Genomic DNA, 10,341 nt, shown 5'->3' with positions numbered 1-10,341 from the left:
AAGAATAGATGATGCTTCACGTAGGTGCCTATTCTATAAAGTAATGTCTATTGTTAAGAGTTGTCCACTTGCAGTTGATAACATCAACGATCCAACAAGTGTGGACCCTTTAACTCCCAACCATCTACTTCACCTTAAGTCGGATTACATACAGCCACCACCTGGCAAGTTCAGCAAAGAGGATTTATATGCCAGAAGGAGATGGCGAAGAGTTCAATATCTATCAGAACAGTTTTAGAATAGATGGAGGAAAGAGTACTTAGCCAATCTTATGCTAAGAAGTAAATGGTAAACACCCAGAAGAAATGTCCAAGTTGGTGATATAGTGTTAGTGAAAGAAGAAGATTTACCTATAAGTCAATGGAAATTGTCCAAAGTTCTAGAAGTACAAAAGAATGAAGATAAACTAGTAAGAAGAGTGTTGTTACAAATAGGAGACTGAAAGCTTGATAAAAAAGGAAAACGTCTCACTACCCCACTCAAGTTGGAACGTTAGTTGAAACTAACTCAAGTTAGTTTTTCTACTTGAGTGATAAAAGACAATTGGAAGTTGAGAACCTGATGGAAAATTCCTCAAATTCATGTTCAAGTCCTACCACTAAGAACATAGAATTATAGGTAATTTTAATGGGAGTGTAGCTGGCCAGCTGAGACCTGTCCTGGATTGCTAGTATAGCTTATGTGCGTATACAGCTAGACCTGCCAATGGCCTTGGTACAGTTCCTATGTTTATGTGTTAAAGACAAAAGAACAGTTATTTACTGTGACATCATGTTTTAGATGTCATATAACTGTTATATTTTGTGTTCACAGAAGCAGAAAAAGATAATATGCCTTTAAGATTAATTTTGTAATGTAAGGTAAGCTCAGTGACACAGCAGAAAAAACAGAATGCGTAGTGTTAATCTGTTGTTGCTGGGCAGAAGTCTAGACCAATCACAGCCAGCTTCTCACACAGCAAGAGTTTTCACCAATCACAGCCAGCCTCACACACACAGCCTGTCTGGGAATTCCCCCAGCTCCTGCTGCTAGAATCATTATTCAGCAGAGACAGGAGCTGAAGAGACATTCACTCCACTGAGAGCTGAGTTTTATGGGAACAAGAGGCCAAAATAGGTAGTTAAAACAGTTATATAATGTTCATATTGTTAGTATTGTGTTTAGAACTGTATACTGAACTAGATATATATGTGTTTACTTACAGTTCAACCAATTGCAACCATACAATAGCAAATTAAATTGCAAGCTACAAATTGCAAGCATTCATATTCCATATTGCAATCAAAATTGCATACAACCATACCAGATCATACTCAACTAATCTGCAAATAGTCACTGCTAACTGCATACTGCAAGTGAACTATTAGTTAGACCTCAGATATACCTCTCAGAGAGATCATAAAGTGCTTAAATAACTAAAAGTGAGAGTACAGATACTCAAGAGAGAAATATATCCACCATTTTATGTTGAATGACAAGATTGAACAGTTGAACCACCATCTTATGCATATCGCCATTTTGTGATATCTTTTCAACACGTGTTTTGTACATGGACTATCTGCTGCGGAGGCGGCAGCGTTATATATGAAGAAATGTTAATGTTAATAAAGAAGTTATTTAAAGCATTTGGTGTGCTCTTTAAACCTACTGTTTCCATAGAACGGCGCTAGAGGAATTACAGAGTAATAGACAGTCTGTTTAGACTAAAAGTCAGAGATACCAAAATTCTTCTAATGCCACAGCGCAAAAGGCACTTCATAGTGCTGCGCCTGCCACAAGCAGCGACACCACTTGCCCGTCAGACATCTGATTTGTGACTGCCCGACGCGCTGGAAATCCACCTTGTATATGCTTGATAGGCTGCTCCAGCAGAAACGTGCTGTTAACAACTACCTGTACGAACTCTGCAGCAGGACAGGTTCTGGAGCTTTTTTTTTTTCACCGCGCCAGTGGCCGCTCATGCGGGAAGCATGCAGACTTCTGCGGCCATTTGATGAGATCACCAAACTGGTCAGTCGCAGCCAGAGCGCCATCAGTGACATCGTACCTTACACCTTCTTTCTGGAGCATGCATTGCGTCGTGTCATTGATCAAGCTGTCAAGGAGCAGGAGCTGGAAGATGAGGAAGTCGCAATGCTGAATGAATTCCCAGGGGGGGCTACTTCATCTGAGACAAGTCAGCAGGAGTCTGAAGAGGAGTCAGAGGAGGATGGTGGCTGGGGGGAGGAGTAGGAGGAGCAAGAAGAGCAGGCTTTAAATTTTTCGGGGATCCCTGGTGTTGTCCATGGCTGGGGGGAGGAGACCGAAGATGACATTCTCCTGGGCAATGAGCAGGAGCCAGGGCGCTCCACCACTTCCAATTTAGTGCAAATGGGGGCCTTCATGCTCCACTTCAGTGTTTGAAGAGGGACCCCCATATAAAAAGCATAAAGGTCAAGGACCTGTACTGGGTGGCAACGTACTTAGACCCCTGGTACAAACACAAAATGGTGGACATGTTACCAGAATGCAGCATTTCCAGGCCTTGCTGCGAAAGATGCTGCATTCTGCTGTTGCGAGCACTGGCAGACGAATTTCCACCCACAGCGAAACAGGTGCAGGTACCAATCCTACCGCGCCTGCAAAAAGAGGGCGGTTTAAAGATATGTTGGTCACTTCGGATATGAAATCATTCTTGCAGCCAAACCATCGACAGCCGCCCTCCGGATCCAGCCTCAGGGAATGCCTAGACCGACAGGTGTCTGACTACATCAGGTTAACGGCCGATGTGGACGATCTGAGAAGCGAGGATCCCCTTGACTACTGGATGTGCAGGCTTGACCTGTGGCCAGAGCTGGCACAATTTTCCATGGCACTCTTGGATTGCCCCTCGTCGAGTGTCCTGTCCAAAAGGACGTTCAGCGCAGCAGGGGGGATCGTGACTGATAAGCGCACTCGCCATGCTCACGAAAGTGTGGACTACCTCAGTGTGGAATTCAACACCTGTAATGACCACGTGTATATGAATTTCCTCATGCCAGCCCACACATATCCGCCACCACCCTTGCTTTATGTATATACAGCAGCATAAAAGGCCTTTTATGTCAGGTGAATGCCTAATTTTTGGGGCCTGTACTGGCCAACAGTTACATATTTATCCTGTGACCACCTAATGTACCTCCAGCCACAGAATCCAAAGTTCTTTGCTGTCAGGTGAATGCCTATTGGCTAATTTTTGGGGCCTGTACTGGCTGACGGCTACATATTTATCTTGTGACTGCGTAATGTTCCTCCAGCCACAGAATCAAAAGTTCTTTGCTGTCAGGTGAATGCCTATTGGCTAATTTTTGGGGCCTGTACTGGCCGACAGTTACATATTTATCGTGTAACAGCCTAATGTACCTCCAGCCACAGAATCCAAAGTTCTTTGCTGTCAAGTAAATGCCTATTGCCTAATTTTTGGGGCCTATAATGGCCGACGGTTACATTTTTATCCTGTGACCGCCTAATGTACCTCCAGCCACAGAATCCAAAGTTCTTTGCTGTCAGGTGAATGCCTATTGCCTAATTTTTGTGTCCTGTACTGGCCCACAGTTACATATTTATCCTGTGACCGCCTAATATACCTCCAGCCACAGAATCTAAAGTTCTTTGCTGTCAGGTGAATGCCTATTGCCTAATTTTTGGGGCCTGTACTGGCTGACAGTTAAATTTTTTATCTCTCGCCACATAATCACTCCCCTGTCTCACTGCTCTGCCACTCATTATGGTAGCGTATGAACCGCATTCACCATAAGGACCTTCTAACGTCACAGGGTCATGTGACTGTGCCCCCCACCCTGTACTGTGCCACCCACCCCGTACTGTGCCCCTCACCCCGTACTGTGCCCCCTTATACCCTGTATTGTGCCCTCTTACCACACCCTGTACAGTGCCCCTAGTCATTCCCTGTACTGTGCCCTCTTATACCCTTTTATCCGGTCACTGTATGGCGGTGTTATCCAGTCATTGTACAGAGGTTTTATCCGGTCACTGTATGGCAGTGGTATCCAATAACTGTATGGCAATAACTGTATCCCTTTCCCTGCCCACGCCTTCCTATTTTAGACCTGGCATGAGCGGGAAAAATATGCAGATTGCGGTGCTAAGGACCTTTGCGCCACAATCTGTGTCAGAAATACACCTAACATAGACGTATTTCTATATAATAAATGACCACCTAATTGTATTATTATTTGGGGGTAGGGATAATATCTTTATATTGTATAAATTCTAGTGTATTATACTGTGCCCTGTATTTCCCAGTAGAAAATGATCCTTGGGAAGCACAGTCCTCATCCCTGACCACCAGGACCAGGTAGCGCTCTGTCAGTACATGGCGGCCTCCACTCTTCGCCACGCTGCTCCGCTGTGTACTGGTGCTTTTTCTGACACTAGGGCTGGGTTCACATCCTATTTTTGCCATCCTTTTAAAGCATATCAAAAATGTATGCGTTAACAGATGCCTCAGACTGATGCCGTACAGTGGTGTCCGTTCACCATAGAGTTCCATGGTAGAAAAAAAAATTACGTTAACGTATGCATTTTTTTAATGGACTCTGCATGATACAAAAACGTGGAGTGCTGCACATTTGTATACATCAAACCGATAGGAAATAATTTTCTAGGCTCCAGCAGAGCACATTTTTGAGAGTTTCCCTTTAACACGCATAAAAATGGCTCCTGATTAAAATACATATTTTTTGTGGGAATTTTTGCCAATGATTCCCCTCTGGTATATCACTGTCCATGTTGTGGGACTATTTGTGTACTTCTAGTAAGTGTTTGCTGGCTGCAAATATGACCTGAAGGTTTTTCAGGTTCGCCTGCCATTAAAGTGAATGGGGCCTGCCGCGAACGCGCGGTTCGTCTATCACTAAGTATGGCCACTCTCAGGAATTTTCTTGAAGACTGTCTTATTAGTATATGTAGGTAAGTGTAAAGGGGGAATATTAATTACCAATATTTATGCAAATATCAATAATTAATATTCATAAACAAGAGGAGTCGTCTAGTGATGACTCCGCCTATTTATACCTTAAATAAGGAATAATACTTTCACCTTGCCTTACGCTAATCACTAAGCTAGCTGCATGCGCCTAACTCAGCAAGCTACCGCTAATAGCCACACGTTACACAGTAGGTATAATACAAATAATACAAGATATTTATTATCACCTACAGTACACAATACACACAATACAGCACCATAAATACAGCACTAACTACACTATTCAATCCCAAGTTCCATCCCACACACTATCTATACAATACAATAGTACACTTACATACACACAAATATCAGTAACCCACCCGCCTGGCTACTCACTGTCCCTATGGGGTACAAGGGATTAAAAACACAATTGTGGCACTGCAGGGGTTAATACATGCAGGCCAAGGAACACAGGGTTGTAGCTGGGCAATGCAGGGGTTAATGCTCTGCATGGACAGGGCAATGCAGGGGTTAATGCTCTGCAGGGACAGGGCAATGCAGTGGTTAATGCTCTGCAGGGACAGGGCAATGCAGGGGTTAATGCTCTGCAGGGACAGGGCAATGCAGGGGTTAATGGTCTGCAGGGACAGGGCAATGCAGGGCAGAGCAGGGGTTAATGGGAGAGGCTGGGGCTGCAGGGGTACAGGGGACTGTGGGCTGGGGCAGCAGAGCAAGGTACAGCAGGAGTTACTACTAAAGTACAGGGCAGCAGGGGTTAAGGAAGAGGCAGGGAAAGTGATACTTAGCCAGCTGCTCAACTTCTCAGTCCCTCTGGCTGCTCCATCCTTCTGCTCTCCTCCTCTTGACTGCTCTGGGCTCAACTTCTCTGGACTCAGCCCCCTCCACCTCTCTTCTGAGCGCTGCCAGCCTCTTCTTCCGGTTTGGGATGGTCAAGTATGTGCACGGTATGTGGGTTAGCGCAGCTCCTTCCTTTTCAGCGCTGCCTGCGCTCCCTCTCTGTGAGGGGGGGGGGGCGGTCTTCAGAGCGCAGCACATCGCTGCCTGCGCTCTCCTTCTTGCAGGGGATGTCGGGCTGGAGACTGCTCCTGAGCGCAGCACAGCGCTCTGCTTCCGGGAGGAGGGTCGGGGTTCAGAGTTTTAGTGCCGGATGCGCTCTCCTTCGGGAAGGGGGGGGGGTGCCAGGGGTCCTGTGTCTGAGCGCCGGATGCGCTCTCCTTCAGAGGGGGGTCCCGATCTCCAGAGCGCAGTGCCGCTGGGGTATTTAAACCCCGCGGCGCTCGCTCCTGTCTTCCCGCCCTGCAGGCGTGCGCACGCACGCCTGCAGCCAGGTCCACGCGGGCTGGCAGGGGTATCCTTTGATCCTCCCGCCTGTGGAGATATCACACATCTCTGGCGCTGTTTTTACAGCGCAGGAGGTGAGCGGCACACAGGGGCATGGGAACTCTTTGTTCTCATGTCCCTGTTAGGCATACCATCTCCGGTATTGATCATCTGTCCTTTGAAGAGGCCGAAACTGGACATAATTGCCCCCACATTCCAGAGGGGGGGGGGCATCCATGGGAGCTTTTGGGCACAGTTTAACTGTACATATATACTTATAGATGCTTGGGGCACATCCATAAATATATACATATATATAAAACAGGGTGTCTGAATGGGCAGCAATAAGCCCACCTACACATATATATTATATACATAGAGATGTATGCTGACAAGGGGGCATACATACATCTCTATGTATACATGTACCACCTGGACTGGCCCATGCAAAAGGGCCAATATATATGCATATATGTAAGGGCCTATATACATATACACTCACCTAAAGAATTATTAGGAACATTATACTAATACAGTGTTGGACCCCCTTTTGCCTTCAGACCTGCCTTAATTCTACGTGGCATTGATTCAACAAGGTGCTGATAGCATTCTTTAGAAATGTTGGCCCATATTGATAGGATAGCATCCTGCAGTTGATGGAGATTTGAGGGATGCACATCCAGGGCACGAAGCTACCGTTCCACCACATCCCAAAGATGCTCTATTGGGTTGAGTCTGGTGACTGTGGGGCCATTTTAGTACAGTGAACTCATTGTCATGTTCAAGAAACCAATTTGAAATGATTCGAGCTTTGTGACATGGTGCATTATCCTGCTGGAAGTAGCCATCAGAGGATGGATACATGTTCTCGTTCTGTTTAAACCAAATTCGGACTCTACCATTTGAATGTATCAACAGAAATCGAGACTCATCAGACCAGGCAACATTTTTCCAGTCTTCAACAGTCCAATTTTGGTGAGCTCGTGCAAATTGTAGCCTCTTTTTCCTATTTGTAGTGGAGATGATTGGTACCCGGTGGGGTCTTCTGCTGTTGTAGCCCATCCGCCTCAAGGTTGTGCGTGTTGTGGCTTCACAAATGATTTGCTGCATACCTTGGTTGTAACGAGTGGTTATTTCAGTCAACGTTGCTCTTCTATCAGCTTGAATCAGTCAGCCCATTCTCCTCTGACCTCTAGCATCCACAAGGCATTTTTGCCCACAGGACTGCCGCATACTGGATGTTTTTCCCTGTTCACACCATTCTTTGTAAACCCTAGAAATGGTTGTGCGTGAATATCCCAGTAACTGAGCAGATTGTGAAATACTCAGACCGGCCCGTCTGGCACCAACAACCATGCCATGCTCAAAATTGCTTAAATCACCTTTCTTTCCCATTCTGACATTCAGTTTGGAGTTCAGGAGATTGTCTTGACCAGGACCACACCCCTGTGACTGTGACGACGGGACATCCTCTGCGTCTGGAGGAAAGAAGGTTTGTACACAAACATAGAAAATGATTCTTTACGGTAAGAGCAGTGAGACTCTCTGCCTGAGGAGGTGGTGATCGTTTGTACAATAAAGGAATTCAAGAGGGATGTATTTCTGGAGCGTAATAATATTACAGGCTATAGCTACTAGAGAGGGGTCGTTGATCAAGGGAGTTATTCTGATTGCCTGATTGGAGTCGGGAAGGAATTTTTTATTCCCCTAAAGTGGGGAAAATTGGCGTCTACCTCACAGGGTTTTTTTTTTTGCCTTCCTCTGGATCAACTTGCAGGATAACAGGCCGAACTGGATGGACAAATGTCTTTTTATGGCCTTATGTACTATGTTACTATGTTACTATTGAAGCAACTGCCATGTGAATGGTTGACTAGATAATTGCATTAATGAGAAATAGAACAGGTGTTCCTAATAATTCTTTAGGTGAGTGTATATGCAGTGTGTGTATATATATATATATATATATATATATATTGTAAGCATCCAAGGGGTGAGGTTATTGATGGTAAGTATGTGTCACTGAGGCTGCTGCTCTCAGTGATGTAAATCCCGGAGGTAAATGGCAACCAGTGATGTTAGATCGCTGAGTTTGTGGTAGCTGGAATTTGGGTCCGGGATTTAGGAGTGACTGAAGAGTTTGGGTGGGAAGGTTACTCCCATACTCCATCTCCTGTGTTACCACCTCACCTAGCTGGAAGCTAACTTAAAAGACACACTGTCAATGTGTGGTTGGTGTTGGTCTGCAGAGGACTTGGAAGCATTCCTCTCCACAGTGTTCCAGAGAAGAGAAAAGACAAGATTCCCCACAAAGGTGACTCCTGTTTAAAAATTGAACTGTTATATGACACATGAGGGCTGAAGATAAGTGCTTTATGTGACTGAACTTTGATGGGCTGAAGCCACGCCATCCTGTTGGAACAATTTGTGTTGTGTTTTTTCCAATAAAACCCTTATGTTGCATCCAATCCTGCCGACTGCCTACCATTTTTACAGCTAACCTCCACAATATATATATATATATATACAGTACAGACCAAAAGTTTGGACACACCTTCTCATTCAAAGAGTTTTCTTTGTTTTCATGACTATGAAAATTGTAGATTCACACTGAAGGCATCAAAACTATGAATTAACACATGTGGAATTATATACATAACAAACAAGTGTGAAACAACTGAAAATATGTCATATTCTAGGTTCTTCAAAGTAGCCACCTTTTGCTTTGATTACTGCTTTGCACACTCTTGGCATTCTCTTGATGAGCTTCAAGAGGTAGTCCCCTGAAATGGTTTTCACTTCACAGGTGTGCCCTGTCAGGTTTAATAAGTGGGATTTCTTGCCTTATAAATGGGGTTGGGACCATCAGTTGCATTGAGGAGAAGTCAGGTGGATACACAGCTGATAGTCCTACTGAATAGACTGTTAGAATTTGTATTATGGCAAGAAAAAAGCAGCTAAGTAAAGAAAAACGAGTGGCCATCATTACTTTAAGAAATGAAGGTCAGTCAGTCAGCCGAAAAATTGGGAAAACTTTGAAAGTAAGGGCTATTTGACCATGAAGGAGAGTGATGGGGTGCTGCGCCAAATGACCTGGCCTCCACAGTCACCGGACCTGAACCCAATCGAGATGGAATGCCAAGAGTGTGCAAAGCAGTAATCAAAGCAAAAGGTGGCTACTTTGAAGAACCTAGAATATGACATATTTTCAGTTGTTTCACACTTGTTTGTTATATATATAATTCCACATGTGTTAATTCATAGTTTTTGATGCCTTCATAGTCATGAAAATAAAGAAAACTCTTTGAATGAGAAGGTGTGTCCAAACTTTTAGTCTGTACTGTATATATATATATATATATATATATATATATATATATTATATACAGCAGTGTACTGATATGTGAAGTACGAGCTGTAATTTATACCTTGTACCTCACATGTCAACACACTGCTTTATATACTATATGCCGTATTTTTCACTCTATAACATGGACTGGACCATAAGACACAACTAGATGTTAGAGGAGGACAATAAGACAAAAATATATTTCATTAGACCTCAGGTCAGACCACCAATCAGACCCCCAATGTTAATAAAAACCCAATAAGACCTCAGATTAGACCTTCAATCAGACCTCAGCTCAGACCCCAATGTGAATGACCCCCAATCAGACCTCAGATTAGAGCCCCATATGCCTCTTATCATCAGCCCCCATATGCCTCTCATCAGCCCCCATATCAGCCCCATGCCTCTCATCAGCCCTGATATCAGCCACCATGCCTCTCATCAGCCCCCATATCAGCCACAATTGCCATATTTCAGCCTGCATTACCATATTTCAGACCCCACATCAGCCCCCATTGCCATATTTCAGCCCCCATGCCTCAGCCACAGAACACATTAAAAAAAAAAACACTTACCTCTCCTGCTCTGGACTCCACAGCTCCTCGCCTCCGGCGCTCCTCCTGCTCTTCCTGCCGCCGGTTGTGCTGTGAACCGACACGCACAGCATGAGGTCACAGAGTGCCCTCACGCTGTGTGCAGC

Source organism: Bufo bufo, chromosome 2 (assembly GCF_905171765.1).
Source record: "Bufo bufo chromosome 2, aBufBuf1.1, whole genome shotgun sequence".
NCBI classification, from domain to species: Eukaryota; Metazoa; Chordata; class Amphibia; order Anura; family Bufonidae; genus Bufo; species Bufo bufo.
The sequence above is the reverse complement of the archived record's forward strand: the minus strand, read 5'-3'. Positions refer to the sequence as shown.